At 47.0% G+C, this 17,130-nt stretch overlaps 1 protein-coding gene across 5 annotated transcripts in view; it reads left to right on the top strand.

The window, feature by feature from the left end:
- Nucleotides 1-17,130, top strand: part of tusc3 (tumor suppressor candidate 3) — a 921,641-nt gene that overhangs the window by 260,946 nt on the left and 643,565 nt on the right. The window lies entirely within an intron of this gene.

Here is a 17,130-nt window from a genome sequence, read left to right on the forward strand (position 1 = left end):
TGTCCTTTCGCTAAAGCCTCTTTTCAACCTCCCTGCTTTCAGATGCTGCATCACCAGTTCGGGAGCCAGGCCCTCAAGCTGCCACTGCCACTGACTCCGGAGGCGACGAGCAGGAGGAAGCCGGACCATCCCTACCACCCTCAGGCGAGCCAGCCCCTCTGCAGACTGGGGAGACTACTTCCCTGGAGGGGAGCGGGGGGGAATGCTCTGAGGAGGAACCAGTTCCAGGAACCAGCGGGCTGCAGCAACGCAAGGGGGGGTAGGGAAGCTCGGGTGCCGTCTCCCCAGAGGGCGAGTCAGGCCGCGAGTGCTGCTGCTCAGAGCGCAGAAGAGGTGCGTGTTCTCGCAGAAATGAGCACCCAGGCTGGGCTGAGGCACACTGAGCTCATGGCTGCAGTGGCAAGGATGCCTGAATCCATCGAGACACTGGCAAGGAGTGTCCAAGACTTCGGCGCAGCACAGGCAAGGAGTGTCCAAGACTTCGGCGCAGCACAGGCAAGGAGTGCGCAGGACTTCGGGACAGCACTGGAAAGGACTGTCCAGGGCCTTGGGACAGCACTGGAAAGGACTGTCCAGGGCCTTGGGACAGCACTGGAAAGGACTGTCCAGGGCCTTGGGACAGCACTGGAAAGGACTGTCCAGGGCTTCACCGAAGCACTGGCACCTGCCACGCAACTGCTGAGTGCTGCCACGCAGTCACTCGCTGGTCTAATGCAGACGCAGATTGAGGCCACGCGACCACTGACTGCTGCCGCCCTCGCTGGATCAGGCAGGATTACCCGGGGCCCTTGCAGCACCACAGCAGGCCAGCAATCTGTGGACCATCCGATTGCTTCGCATGCTGCGGTGCTGCCCCGTCAGAATGCCAGTGTGTCAGCCGACCAGGGAGCTGCTGTCCGCTCTCAGGATGACAGCATTCCTGATGCCACCGCTGGCCCGTCTCCACTGCAGCTGCCACCACCTGCAGGACAGACTGCTTCCACCCATGCACAGATGGAGCAGTCAGCAGCCGGGCCTTCCAGGCCCAGAGGTCGTCCAGGCCATCCCTCAGGGGCATCTGCACTTTCGGACAGTCAGCAGGCCTCCCCCAGCCTTGCTGCAGCCACTGGGGTCCCATTACGGAGGAGCTGCAGGGAGGGAAGGGGCCAATCTCGCAAGAGAAGCAGATCACCATCAAGGGGGAAAGAGTATAAGGTGCTGCTGGAACGACTTATTTGTAGAAATCAAGGCCGAGGATGCGGGTCTGAATGTTAGTTATGTTCTGGACAGTCTCCCGGGTGTGCGAGTCACTTATGTGTCAGTGTGTTAGTTTTGCTTTCAGTTGCCATTGCTTTGTCTTGTTGGAAGGAAGCACATTTTGTACAATAAAAAACTTTCTTTATTTACAATGGCCATGTCTGCTATTTATATGCATTTTGCCCTTCACAGGCTTTGGGGTATCAGAACGGTTCCATTCGTCTTCTTGGAATGTCAGCATGCATTCCGTGAGAGGGGCCTAGAAGCGACTTCTGATCAGCCTCTGACGGACGGCCCTTCCAGTTTGTGCCTCCCTCACATCATGGTCCTGCTCCTCCTCCTCCTCCTCCTCCTCCTCCTCTGCTGGTGCTTCAATGTCTGGTGGCATTGTCTGGGTCCGTAGGATAGCGAGGTTATGGAGCATGCAACATACAACCACGAAGTGGGAGACTCGCTTATGCGAGTACTGCAGGGCTCCTCCGGAATGGTCCAGACAGCGGAACCGCTGCTTCAGCACGCCGATTGTGTGCTCCACAATGTTCCTCGTCGCCTGATGACTCGCATTGTAGCGTTCTTCAGCAGGGGTGCTGGGCGAACGGACACAGAGGATAGCCCTTGTCCCCGAGAAGCCAGCCTCCTGGGTGAGCCGGGGCCTCGAAAAGGTCTGCAACAGAAGTCTGGCGCAGGATGAAGGCGTCGTGGCTGCTGCCTGGGAACTGCGCATTGACTGCGAGGATCAGCTGTCGGTGGTCACAGACCAGCTGGACATTCAAGGAATGGAACCCCTTGCGGTTGCGGAACTCCTCCGGATACAATACAGGTGCCCGCAAAGCCACGTGCGTGCAGTCAATGGAACCCTGCACCATGGGGAAGTCCGCTATTGCTGCGAAGCCCTCTACGCGCTCCCGCTGCTTGTCTGGGATCATTGGGAAGGAGATGTACTGCCGCCTCCTTTTAAACAGGGCATCAGTCACTTGACGGATGCAGCAATGCACCGCAAACTGCGAGATGTTGGCTATGTCCCCAGTTGCAGCCTGAAAGGAGCCGCTTGCGTAGAAATTTAGGGCAACAGTCATCTTCACAGCCACCAACAGAGATGTCCTGCACCTTATCTGAGGCTGCAGATCTGGCTGAAGCAGGTGGCACAGCTCAGTCACCACCTCCTTTCTAAAGCGCAGTCTTCTGATACACTGCTCCTCCGACATGTTCAAGTAGGAAAACTGCTGTCGGAAAACCCTGGCAGCGTAAGGTGTGGCGACGTCTGTTGGCCCCTCTCTCCCTGCATCTCTGTGCCCTTTCCAGATGATTTAGCAGCAGGACGTTCCCCTCCAATGCAGCCCCCATAATAAGTGCGCACAGAAAGTCTCCCCATTTGATATGCTCACCAACAGCAAGGTAATGGTCAGAAGGCTGAAGTTCTTCTGCCAGCGCTGGCTCAGTGGTGAAATGGCTCTCAGTGTGCAGCTCAGCAACTCTCTCTAACTCTTGAAGAAGTTGTGCTCCAAAAATGGCTGCCGCTTTTATACCACAGCAGTCCCCTTTAAAGAGTGCCCCCCCCCAGCCCCACAGCGACTGGGGAACATTCCAGGTAAGCTGTCCTTATTAGCGCCAGGCGGAATGGAGGGGCGCACCACTGAATTTCCGGTCCGGGGCACCCAAAAGGCGTTGCACACTGAAATGACATCATGATCTGCCTGCGCCCGTGAGCGGGCGCTAAGGTTTAGCGCCGGCGCAAAATGTCCGCTCAGTATGGGAAGAGGTGCAGGGTTCGCTGCGCCCGGGCGCTAGTTGGTTACCGCCCCACTTCTCGGCTCTTTAGGCGCTAATGGGTGGCGCAACAAACCGAATTTCTCCCCCGAGGTTTATAATATTGCAAAGAATAGTTGTAAGCCTGAGGATTGGGAAATCTTTAGAACCAGCAAAGGATGACCAAAAAATTGATGATAAGTGAGAAAATAGAATATGAGAGTAAATTAGCAAGAAATATAAAAACAGATTGTACGAGCTTCTACAAGTATATAAAATGGAAGAGAGTAGCAAAAATAAGCGTTGGTCCCGTAGAGGCTGAGACAGGAGAAATTATAATGTGGATCAAGGAAATGGCGGCGACGTTAAACAAATATTTTGGCCGGAATTTTGCCGGTCCTCAGAGTGCGGGATTGGAGGCGGGACCGCTGTCAAAATCGCAACCCACCTCTAATCAATCTTCCCAAGTGTCGGGTCCCCGATTTGCGCATGGACCTGACACCTAGCGGCAGGAAGAGGATTATAGCCACTTACCTGGCTGTTAACAGGTACTTGATACTTGTTAACAGGCTCTTTTTCAATTTTGCCGCTTCTGCCTCTGGTTCCCCGACGTCCGGACACCACGCCAGGTAAGTGTGGCATGTTGTGAGTCTGCTTTAATTTTTCTGCATTGATGACACCTGCAGAAGTGGTGTGAAGGATCCAATAGTGCACTGGTGAGTTTCAGAGGTAAGAAAATGTTAGGGAAATCATTTTTAATGCATTTACACTTTTCTGTAGGTAACAAGTTTTGAATTGGCTGTCTAGTGCCACCTCATTGGGAGAACATCTCTCACCAGTGACAGATCGCTTCTGTAACCTCACCTGCAGCTGCCAGCTGTTTTGGCCTAAGGAGGGAGTCACTGGAGAGCCTGGGTGCAACAATTCACCTTTGTACAGTGATTGTCAATGTCTGCAGCACCCCAATGGTGTCAGACACTGAGAAATGAGCTGTCAAAGAAAAATTGTGCGTGTTCCCTTTAAGAAAACCGGCAGATGACGCGTCATCAACTGACGTCATCAGAGGCTTCCTCTTAATTGGCCGGCAAGCCCGCAGGGCGGGCTTAACAAGGCCAATCGACATAAAATCACGTCCGTGGGCCGGATGCAGTTGGGGGTGGGACTGAAACCCGGAAACCAGTTGACCCGTTCCCAAGCCGCATCCATTTGCAAACTCGCGGCCTTTGTATCTGTCTTCACAGTAGTAGACACAAAAAATATACCAAAAATAGTGGGGAACCATGGGGCTATTAAGAGTGAGGAACTTAAAGTAATTAAGATCAGTAGAGAAAAAGTACTCGAGAAACTAATGGGACTAAAAGCCGACAAATCCCCCGAATCTGATGGCCTATATCCTAGGGTTCTAAAAGAGGTGGCTGCAGAGATAGTGGATGCATTGGTTGTGATCTTCTAAAATACCCTTGATTCAGGAAAGGTTCCAGCGGATTGGAAGTCAGCAAATGTAACCTTGCTATTCAAGAAAGGAGGGAGAGAGAAAACGGAACTACAGGCCAGTTAGCCTGACATCAATCATCAGAAAATGCTGGAATCCATTATTAAGGAAGTGGTAACAGGACACTTAGAAAATCATAATATGATTTGGTAGAGTCAACATGGTTTTATGAAAGGGAAATCGTGTTTGACAAATTTATTAGAGTTTTTTGAGGATGTAACTAGCAGGGTAGATAAAGGGGAATCAGTGGATGCAGTATATTTGGATTTTCAAAAGGCATTCAATACATTGCCACATAAAAGGTTGTTATGCAAGATAAGGGCACATGAAGTTGGGGGTAATGTATTAGCATGGATAGAGGATTGGTTAACGGACAGAAAACATAAAGTAGGGATAAACGAGTCATTTTCAGATTGACAGGCTGTAACTTGTGGGGTGCCGCAAGGATCAGTGCTTAAGCCTCAGCTATTTACAATCTATTTTAATGATTTAGATGAAGGGACCGAGTGCAATGTATCCAAGTTTGATGACGATACAAAGCTAGGTGGGAAAGTAAGCTGTGAGGAGGATGCAAAGAGCCTGCAAAGGCATATAGACGGGTTAAGTGAGTGGGCAATAAGGTGGAAGATGGAGGATAATGTGGGGAAATGTGAGGTTATTCACTTTGGTAGGAAGAATAGGAAAGATCAATATTTTTTAAATGGTGAGAAACTATTAAATGTTGGTGTTCAGAGAGATTTAGGTGTCCTAGTACAAGAAACACAGAGAGTTGGCATGCAAGTACAGCAAGTAATTAGTAAGGCAAATGGCAGGTTGGCCATTTTTTGCTAGAGGGTTGGAGTATTAAAGTAAGTAAGTCTTGCTATAATTGTACAGCATCTTGGTGAGACCACACCTGGCGTATTGTGTACAGTTTTGGTCTCCTTATCTAATACTTGCCTTAGAGGCAGTGCAACGAAGATTCACTAGATTGATTCCTAGGATGAGAGGGCTGTCCTAGGAGGAGAGATTGAGTAGATTGGGCCTATACTCTCTAGAGTTTAGAAGAATGAGAGGTGATCTCATTGAAACATATAAGATTCTGAGGGGGATTGACAGGATAGACGCTGAGAGGTTGTTTCCCCTGACTGGAGAGTCTAGAACCCGGGAGCATAGTCTCAGGATAAGGGGTCGGTCTATTATGACTGCGATGAGAGGGAGTTGGGTAGGATGGATTGGGGAATGTCACTCAAAGGGTTGTCGGTGGATAGGCAATGGCAAACATTCAAAGATTGCATGGATGAACAACAGAATTTGTTCATCCCAGTTTGGCATAAAAATAAAACAAAAAAGATGACTCAACCGTGGCTAACAAGGGAAATTAGGGATAGCATAAGATCCAAGGAGAGGACATATAAATTGACCAGAAAAAGCAGTAAACCTGAGGATTGGGAGCAGTTTAGGATTCAACAAAGGAGGACAAAGGGATTAATTAAGAGGGGGGAAATAGAGTATGAGAGTAAGCTTGCAGGGAACATAAAAACTGACTGTAAAAGCTTTTATAGATATGGGAAGAGAAAAAGATTGGTGAAGTCAAGTGTAGGTCCCTTGCAGTCAGAATCAGGGGAATTTATAATGGGGAACAAAGAAATGGCAGACCAATTAAATACATACTTTGGTTCTGTCTTCCCAAAGGAAGACACAAATAATCTCCCAGAGATGTCGGGCAACATAGGGTCTAATGAAAGGGAGGAACTGATAGAAAGCAGTATTTGTAGGGAAATGGTGTTAGAGAAATTGACGGGATTGAACGCCGATAAATCCCCAGGGCCTGATAATCTACATCCTAGGGTACTTAAGGAAGTGGCCCTAGAAATAGTAGATGCATTGCTGGTCATCTTCCAAAATTCGATAGACTCTGGAACAGTACCCATGGATTGGCGGGTAGTTAATGTTACCCCACTGTTCAAAAAAGGTGGTAGAGAGAATACGGGGAATTACAGACCGGTAAGCCTGACATCGGTAGTGGGGAAAATGCTAGAGTCCATTATAAAAGATGTAATAGCAGAGCACGAGAAAAACAGTGACCGGATCGGACAAAGTCAACATGGATTTACAAAAGGTAAATCGTGCTTGACTAATCTACTGGAATTTTTTGAGGATGTAACTGGTAAAATAGATAAGGGACAACCAGTGGATGTGGTGTATTTGGACTTTCAAAAGGCTTTCGATAAGGTCCCGCGTAAGAGATTAGCGTGTAAAGTTAAGGCACATGGGATTGGGGGCAAGGTATTGACTTGGATAGAGAACTGGTTGGCAGACAGAAAGCGAAGAGTTGGAATAAACGGCTCTTTTTCCGAGTGGCAGGCAGTGACTAGTGGGGTACCGCAGGGATCGGTCCTTGCACCCCAGCTATTCACAATATATATTAATGATCTAGACGAGGGAACTAGATGTAATATCTCCAAGTTTGCAGACGACACAAAGCTGGGTGGGCGTGTGTGTTGTGAGGAGGATGCCGAGAAACTCCAGTATGATTTGGACAGGTTGGGTGATTGGGCAGAAGCATGGCAGATGCAATATAACGTGGATAAATGCGAGGTTATCCACTTTGGTGTCAAAAACAAGAAGGCAGATTATTATCTGAATGGCAATAGATTGGGAGAAGGGGAAGTGCAACGAGACCTGGGTGTTCTTGTGCACCAGTCACTGAAGGTAAGCATGCAGGTGCAGCAGACGGTTAAGAAGGGAAATGGTATGTTGGCCTTCGTAGCGAGAGGGATTGAGTACAGGAACAAGGATGTCTTGCTGCAGTTGTACAGGGCCTTGGTGAGATCACATCTTGAGTATTGTGTGCTGTTTTGGTCGCCTTATCTGAGGAAGGATGTGCTTGCCATGGAGGGAGTGCAGCGAACATTCACCAGGCTGATACCTGGGATGGCAGGAATGACGTATGAGGAGAGATTGGATCGATTGGGCTTATACTCGCTGGAGTTTAGAAGAATGAGAGGGGATCTCATTGAAACTTATAAAATTCTAACAGGACTAGACAGACTAGATGCAGTAAGGATGTTCCCGATGGCCGGGGAATTCAGAACCAGGGTTCAGGAGGATAATAAGTGGGTGGGCATCCAGCTGGGTAGAAAGAGGCAGGCAGTGCAGGAACCCTCCGGGAGTGTGGCACTCTCAAAGTGGTTTTCAATGCCGAATACCAGTGAACATGTTAACCTTTTGCAATTAGTGTTCAAGGATACCCAGTTCATTCTGAATACCAACATTTCCCAATCTCTCACCATTTAAAAGCATTTCTGCTTTTCTACTTTTTCTACCAAAGTGGATAATTTAACATTTCTCCACATTATATTCATCTGCCATGTTCTTGCCTATCACTTAACCTGTCTATATTCCTTTGCAGTCTCTTTGCATCCTCCTTGCAACTTACTTTCCCACCTAGCTTTGTCAACAATACATTGGATACATTACACTTGGTCCCCTCATCTAAATCATTGATATAGATTGTAAATAGCTGAGGCCCAACCACTGATTCTTGAGGTGCCCCACTAGTTACAGCCTGCCAAAATGAAAATGACACATTTATTCCTACTCTCTGTTTGCTGTCCATTAACCAAGCCGCAATCCATGCTGATATATTACCACCAATCCCATGAGCCCTGATTTTGCATAATAACCTCTTGTGTGGCACCTTATTGAATGTGTTTTGAAAATCCACATACACTAGCAGTTTAGTCGAAATGAGGTCACGTGGTCAGGAGGTAGGTGAAATGGGCTTGATAAGTGTTGAAAAAGCAGGGAAGCAATGGGTGAATATCAAGAGTGAAAGAGGGATTCAGGGGTAGGATGTGAGTGTGATTTCACTTAATACCTTATCTTGGTCTTGCAGCAGGTTGCCTGTCAACTAGGAAAATGTACACGTCACAGTGGGTACAGAAAAGAGATGACAAAATAAATTTAAGAGTTTAGGCGATCTTTCTTTCAATAGGTGCAATACTACATTGAGAATAACCTTAGATCAGATTGTTATAATGCAGGATTGTGGAGTGTCATTGCTGATGATGAAGCAGTCTGTGCCCACATGCAGCAAGACCTGGACAACATCCAGGCTTGGGCTGATATGTGGCAAGTAACATTTGTGCCACACAAGTGCCAGGCAATGACCATCTCCACCAAGAGAGAGTCTAACCACCTCTCCATGACATTCAATGGCATTACCATTATCAAATCCCCCAAGATCAACATCCTGGGGGTCACCATCGACCAGAAATTTAACTGGAGCCACCACATAAATACTGCGGCTACAAGAATAGGTCAGAGGCTGGGTATTCTGCAGCAAATGTTCTGACTCCCCAAAGCATTTCTACCACCTGCAAGGCACAAGTCAGGAGTGTGATGCACTCCTCTTCACTTGCCTGGATGAGTGTAGCACAACAACATTCAAGCTCAACACCATCCAGGACAAGGCAGTCCACTTGATCGGCATCCCATCCACCACCTTAAACATTCACTCCCTTCATCACCGGTGCACCGTGGCTGCAGTGTGCCATCTACAAGATGCACTGCAGCAACTCGCCAAGGCTTCTTCGACAGCATCTCTCAAACCTGCGACCTCTACCACCTATAAGGACAAGGGCAGCAAGCGCATGGGAACACCACCAACTCCAAATTCCCCTCCAAATCACACACAATCCTGACTTGGACATATATCGCTGTTTCTTCATCGTTGCCCGGTCAAAATCCTGGAGCTCCCTACTTAATGGCATCTGCGGTTCAAAAAGGCAGATCACCACCACCTTCTCAAGGGCTTTAAATTCTGGCCTTGCCAGCAACGCTCACATCCTGTGAAGGAATAAATTAAAAACTCGCAAGCAAACTTATGTTCCAGGAACTGCTGAAAAAGCTACATATGGCTGCCAAAGTGAGTTGTGTCCTCGTACACAGTTTGACAGTGTTTTAATGAAAAGATGGAAGAATGCCTATTTTCTCTGCAATTAATAACCCATTAACAAAAATAAATTTGCAGAAATTCATGTTTCAATCACACACTCATACAATTTCATGAGTTCGAGAGAATTTTTTTTTTTAAAGAGGAATTTTACCCTCATTATTGCTGTGTGCATTTTGTATAGTTTTTGGGCTAAAAATTGAATATAGCCAAGAAAGTGGCAGTGTTAAGACTAAATGAGGTTAAGCTGCGCCACTTGAAAATGGTCTAGTTAAGATGCAAAATTCGTCCTCACTTTTCATTAACGTGATTTTAGTCATAATTTCAGTGCTAAAACTGCTGCTCATTGGCATTACACTGAACAAGTGGACCAATATCAGGGACGGTCTAATTCACAGTCAAGATTGTCACAGGCTTTTTCCACTACTTAAAGGGAATGTGCATTAATGCTGCAGTACCTCATTGTCAGGCTGCTAGGCTGTTCAGCTGCCCCTTCTTCTTCTTAGGCAGTCCCTCGGAACCGAGGATGACTTGCTTCCACACTAAAAATGAGTTCTCAGGTGACTGATGAGTCGAATGCGCAACCTACTGTCTCTGTCACAGGTGGGGCAGACGGTGCTTGAAGGGGTGGGTCGGTGGGGTGCTTGGGATGACATGTGCTCCTGCTGTTTGCGCTTGGGTTCCGCTTGCTCCCAGCGAAGAGACTCGAGGTGTTCGGCGCCTTCCCAGATGCTTCTCCTGCACTTTGTGCAGTCTTGGGCCAGGGATTCCCAGGTGTTGTTGGGAATGTTGCACTTTTTCAAGGAGGCTTTGAGAGTGCCCTTGAAGTGTTTCCTCTGCCCACCTGGGGTTCTCTTGCCATATCGGAGCTCTAAGTAGAGTGCTTGTTTTGGGAGTCTCGTATTGGGTATGCAGATGATGTGACCCGTCCATCGGAGCTGATCAAGCGTGGTCAAAGCTTCGATGCTGGGGATGTTGGCCTGAGCAAGAACACTGACGTTGGTGCGCCCATCCTGCCAATGGATTTGCAGGATCTTGCGGAGGCAGCGTTGGTGGTACCTCTTCAGTGCTTTGGGGTGCCTGCTGTATATGATCCATGTCTCTGAAGCATACAGGAGGACGGGTATCACTACTGCTCTGTAGACCAAGAGCTTAGTGCCGGGTTTGAGGTCCTGGTCTTCAAACGCACACTTCCTCAGGCGACCGAAGGCTGCACTGGCACACTGAAGGTGATTTTGGACTTAGTCATCGACATCTTCCCTTGTTGACAGTAGGCTCCCGAGGTATGGAAAGTGGTCCACGTTGTCCAAGGCCTCGTCGTGGATTTTGACGGGGGCAGGTTGGTAGAGGACTTTTGTCTTATGGATGTTTATTGTAAGGCCCATGCTCTCGTACGCTTCGGTGAAGGTGTTGACAATGGTTTGGAGTTCGACCTCAGAGTGTGCGCAGACGAAAGCGTCGTCTGCATACTGTAATTCGATGACAGAGGATGGGACAACCTTGGACCTGGACTGGAGGTGATGAAGGTTGAACAGTTTCCCATTTGTTTTGTAGATTAGCTCCACTCCAGCAGGGAGCTTACTGAGGGTGAGATGGAGCATTGCAGCAAGGAAGTTCGAGAAGAGCATTGGTGCGATGACACAGCCTTGCTTGACCCCGGTCCGTACATGAATTGGGTCTGTGGTGGATCCGTTGGTCAGGATCACGGCTTGCATGTCGTCGTGAAGCAGGCGGAGGATGGTGACAAACTTTTGAGGGCAGCCGAATTTGAGGAAGACACTCCATAATCCCTCACTCCATAATGCCCCAACACCACAGTGAAGAGATGGACTGAGAAGCAAAACTTACGAGATGGCAGAACATAGACGGAAGGAGAGAGCCCGTAGATTCTCCGTCGAAGCTCTCAAGGCATTGGTGTCTGCGGTGGCGAGGAGGCAGGCCAAGGTCACACATAACCTCCGGGAGTAGGAGGGGGCTAGGCGGATCTTCAACACCTAAGCCAGCTTGAGGAGCAAGTGCTTGATATCATTGGACGCCACATGGTTGAAGCCGTGGCCACCGGCATGGTTCAACCCTTTGTGGACAACAACGGTATGGGAATGCCTAATCCTTCTTCTCACATCCCACTTCCCCCACAGCCCACAATCTTTTCTCATTTTCAAACTACTCATGCTGTATGCATTCATTTCTGGCTTCCCTCCCACCTCCCCCTGCCCCCCCACCCCCCCCCCACCCCTGGCCCTCACCATAACCCGATTTTTGTGTTTTTTTGCTTTCAGATAATCATCAAGCAGCCGAGCAGCCTGTCCCCAAAGGCACCGCAGAGAGCGAGGGGGAGAAGAGGAGGAGGAAGAAGACACCGCGTCACTGCATCTCTCACTCGCAGACATCAGCTCAGAAACTGGCACTATGCGAACTTTAGAGGCTAGTGTTAAAGCAGAATTTGAAGGCCAGGGGGAAAGGGTAGTTCCAGGGCCAATTTCCCGGAGGGCGAGCTCGTGTGCAAATTCTGCTGCACAGGACTCAGATGAGGACCTCAATGGGGAGGCCTTCAGAAGAAGGATGATGGGCATGCACACAAAAATGATGGGTGCAATGGCAAGGCTGTCAGAGAGCCTCTCGGCAATGTCAAGGAGCGTGAAAGAGTCCGCCTCCAACATTGCACGGGGCTCTGTGCAGAACATGGAGCTAAGGATTTATCAGCCTGGAAATAATCGTGCAGTCCCAGAGAGACCGTGGCGACCCAGACATGATGGCGCACATGATGGGTGATGTCGCAGCTTCCATTGCAGCACAGGCAGAAGCAACCCAACGTCTTAGTGCTGCAGCGGAAGCTCAGACTGCTCTCATGCAGCCTCAGTGTAATGCCACTCAAGCTCTAGGTCCAGAGCTGCTCGAGGTCGACCTGCAAGGTCATCTGCAGTCTCCTTCACTGAAAGTCAGCGGCTTTCCACCAGCCATGCTGCAGCCACTGGGGGAGCACTACGGAGGAACACTAGATCAGGAAAGGGCACACGAAAGGCAGACACTAAGGGATTGCACCAGCGTGATTATATAATAGTATAATTGTACACATGTATCTTGTGATTATTGATAAATTTAATAATTGTTTGAAATCTTTTGTGGTGTGTCTCACTTCAGTTTTGTGCCCAGGAGAACAACGTGTTATTCCGTGACACAGGGATGGTAAGATGGGGATCTGGTGTGCCACGGTGACCTTGACTGCCACTGGGAGAGCGGTGTTCGCCCTGCTCTCAGGCTGCAGGTCTGGTTGCAGGAGGTGGCAGAGTTCTGTGACCACTTCCTTGCCGAAGTGTAACCTCCTAAGATACTGCTCCTTGCTTATTTTAAGGTAGAAGATGTGCTGTCGGAAGACCCTAGGGGCCCTCAAGCCCCTCCTGCCATCTTCCTCGCTGCTTCCGCTCTCTCTGCCATAGCTCCTGGAGGGTGAAATTGACTGCCAGTACAGCCCCCATGACTGTGAGCACGTGTTGCGAACAGAAGCCTTTAAAAATAACGAGGAACTTCTGCACTTGATACAACACTCCCTGTTACCAAACCAAACTCCCTCCACTGCCGTGGCTGCAGTGTGTACCATCTACAAGATGCACTGCAGCAACTCGCCAAGGCTTCTTCGGCAGCACCTCCCAAACCCGCGACCTCTACCACCTAGAAGGACAAGGGTAATAGGCGCATGGGAACACCATCACCTGCAAGTTCCCCTCCAAGTTACACACCATTCTGACTTGGAAGTATATCGCCGTTCCTTCATCATCGCTGGGTCAAAATCCTGGAACTCACTCCGTAACAGCACTGTGGGAGTATCTTCACCACACGGACTGCAGCGGTTCAAGAAGGCGGCTCACCACCAGCTTCTCGAGGGCAATAGTGATGGACACTAAATGCTGGCTTTGCCAGCGACGCCCACATCCCATGAACGAATAAAAAAAAGTAGTAACTAAAGAAAGCAGTTTCAGTTGCAGGAAGTAGCAAACAGCTACTGAAACTGCAGAACCATGTCAGGTGCAACTGATTGGTGATGATGCCTTTAAATATCGCTGCTGCAGCCTGCTTCTGCTGGTAGACGACAGCTCTCCCTGTCATTGTTCTGTGCTGATGGTAAGTACAATGGCTAAATGCAATGTTAGAGATTGGGTGTCAAGTGAACGATACTGACGTCACGATCTCTTTCATTTAAATCTCCCTGGCGCTAGTGTTTGCCGGCAGCGTTACTGACAGCTCCAAAATGGCCCGCGCCGATGGATCAGCCACCAGTTGGTGGAAGAGTGCCCGCTGCCGTCTTTTTGCCATTTCATGGCGGCAGCGGACAGCGCTAAATCCTCCAATTTCTCCCCCCAATATTTTTAATTAACTTTTTCTTATTTCTTCCCTTTCTTTCCTTTTCCTTTCACTATTTTCCTTTTTTTTCTCTCATTTTGTCACTTCTTACTCTTATATTACAACCACCAACTCTTACTGGTTAAAGATAGTTGCCAGTCAAGTGATATACGTACTACAATTCCATTTTTTCTCCACTCCCTGCCCCAAAAAAAAACAAACAAAAACAAAGCAGAGCTTCATATTCTGGTTCAGATTATTTGGTGAACCAGATTCAACCCTGGGATTTATATATTGGCCTGAAATTTGCAGTCTGAATGATGGCAACTGGCAGCATTTGCCATCATTCCGCCTTTGAAACTGACCGCAACTTCAGGATTTGCAGTCAGTTATTGACAGCTCCGAAACAGGCTGCGCTGTGCCCCCCACCCCCCTCCACAGAGCTGGCAAGCTGTGTAATCAGCCAAATCATTGAAACTGATGAAAACTTTGGCTCTTCTGCAGTAATTACGCTTTTAAATTCCCCACTAAAAGATAGACCCAAAGGGTTTAGGTGTAACTGGGGTTTTGAGAGCCATAGTACTGCTAAATACATTTTAAGGGCCTGGAAAACTAATTTTTATTTTGTGCAGTATGAAATTCGTCCATTTTAATAAAAATTAAAATTTTTAAGAAACCTTTCAAACAAAAGTTTTAATTTTTTTCAAAGTTTGTCCATCTTTATTTCAGGTTTTCCTTTTCCCCATGTGAGAACCCCAGTCTTTCTTTTGCTCTCTAACTATTTAAAAAGTTAGATTTTTAAGAGCTTACTCACTTCCTTGTGCAAATTCTGCCTTTTGATTGTCTGCTTAGACAGCCTTTGTGTTACAGCAGTTCAAGAAAGGGAATCCCTACTACAGGCCATTGAACTGAATTGAAGGTCGGAAAATTTCTCAACACAGGGATGGCGAGATCCTTGTGCTAAACGTACTTTGATGCCAGCAGCGAATGCCTTTGCTTTGCTGCTGACCACTAATTCCGGACCATAATGTACCTGTGCCTTAAAGGGTAGTTAAATGCAAAAACGTCATTCAAGGTTGGTATTTGGATCGTTTACCACTTAGACTATAGAAACCTAAATACAGAATGAAGTAGGAGGCTTTTAATTAAGCCTTTTGATAAAATTTATACTTGAATTCATTAACTATGGAAGTAAAAGGGATCAGGTGGTGGTGTCAAGAATTTGTTAATTAAACTGCTGTGAAAAATAACTTTCCCATTAATATGGAAATTTTCAACCATATTCCATCTTTTGCATGTCATGCTTTTAAATGTTTACCAGGTGGCATTTTGCTTTGGATTTCCCTGCAGCAGCTACAAGGAAATACTTGCTAAAGCAGTCATTCTACCTATGAACTATGAACAAAATCTTGGTGGCAGTTTGGATTTGTCAACCAAAGGACTAAATGCTATTTATGTACATGCCACTTGAATATAGCAGGTCCCTTGGCTCAGTGGTAGCATGCTCACCTCTGAGTCAGGTTGTGGGTTCAAGCCTCGTTCCAGTGCAGTACTGAGGGAACGCTGCACTGTCAGAGATGCCAACTTTCAGATGAGATGTTAAACCAGGGCCCCATCTCCCTCTCAGATGGAAGTAAAAGATACTGTTGCACTTTTTGAAGAAGAGCAGGGGAGTTCTCCTGATGTCCTGGCCAGCATTTAACCCAACATCACTAAAAACATATGATCCGGTCCTTTAACTCATTGGTGTTTGTGGGACCTTGCTGTACACAAATTGGCTTCCACGTTACAGCAGTGATTACATTTCAGAAGTACTTCATTGGCTGTGAAGCACTTTGGGACATTCCGAGGTCATCAAAGGCTCTATGTAAATGCAAATTCTTCTATTTGATTTTGAATTCCATTTATGACACATAAGAAATAAAATTGAATGTACATTTGACATCCTTTATGAGCCTGCAGAAGGGAGCGTCCATGACACTGGATAGTTAATGATTGTTACAGATGTGAAATGCTAGTTGGTGCATCTTAATTCATCCATCCAATGTCCCTACACTCCTCCAACTGCTGCATCAAATTGTTTCTAAAATGATTCTAAAGTTTTTGCCTGCACCACTGTGGAGGTCCATTCCACGTTTTGATCACTTTCTGTGTAACAAAGAACTTTTGATACCAATCCTAAAGTTATTTTCTGTGTGCTCATTTTCTCTTCCACAATTTAATTAAAGTAGTGACTTGGATTAGCTTTTTTCATTCCATTTACAATCTTATATACTTCCATAAGGTCACCTCTCAGATGCCTCCTTTCTGGGCTGAAAAGCCCGAGTCTCTCCAGTCTTTCCTCATAATTCAGACCCCTGGCACTAGGAAGCAATTGTGACTCTTCTCTCTGCTGACTCAAGCACTTGAATGGCCCCCTTGTTTCTCAGAAACCAGAACAGTATTCAAGCTGCAATCTGACCTGAGCACTGCACAGTTTGAACACAAATTCCTCTTACTTGTATTCTACTATTTTGGCAATGTAGTTCAACATTTTATTTGGTTTGTTGATTGCTGCTCTGTATGGGCTCTACTGTTAAGTTAAATAAGACTCCTAGTAGCTCTCTTTCAACTTCATCTTTAGCTATTTCAACACCATTCATGGAGTGTGAGTTGCCTATCTTTTTTCCCCCCAGAGCATAGTACTTTCTTTGCATTAAATTGCATCTGCCATTTTTCGACCCACTAACATATAGGGTAGAGTTTCCACTAGATTGAGCTGGTATCTCCAGCGCAATTTGCCCAAAATCAGCCAAACCAGTATAAAAGATCAAGCGCAAGTTACGTTCAGCACAAATCGAGTTTCTGTGATCTTTTGTGCTAGAAGCTGGCCCCGCCCACAGAATTGGCCATGCCCCCAGATCGAATTAACCATGGCGAGTGTCTGCTAATTGCGCCCGTTTGCGGGCCTTTGCGGAGTCTCTAAAATTAAACTTTTATTTTAGGCGCGTAGGCACCTTTTAAAAGCTTTTGAATATTAAAAAGTATTTAATTTACTAAGAAACTGACTATTATACACCAATGTAACTAGTAAATGGTTTTGTATAGTTTTTTAAGTCATTTTCAGTGATTTAAAATCGGGTTATTCACAGCTGGTGGACTAGACACTCCTATTAAATTTTTTTGTGATAAACCCATTTTCAACTGTATCAATAAAACTGCACCAGGTGACTACTCTTAAATATATCAAGGAATATTTTATAACACAAGAAAAAATAATTACGTTCTAAAACCGCTGCCTGATTCTACTGGTTTATGGACAATTTTACGTTTGCAATTATGTAAATCAGTTTGAGTGGAAACTTGAACCATAACTTCATTTCGGAAAACTAGTGCAATT

This window comes from Somniosus microcephalus, chromosome 2 (genome assembly GCF_052327205.1).
Source record: "Somniosus microcephalus isolate GS21.2 chromosome 2, FLI_Smic_1.0, whole genome shotgun sequence".
NCBI lineage: Eukaryota > Metazoa > Chordata > Chondrichthyes > Squaliformes > Somniosidae > Somniosus > Somniosus microcephalus.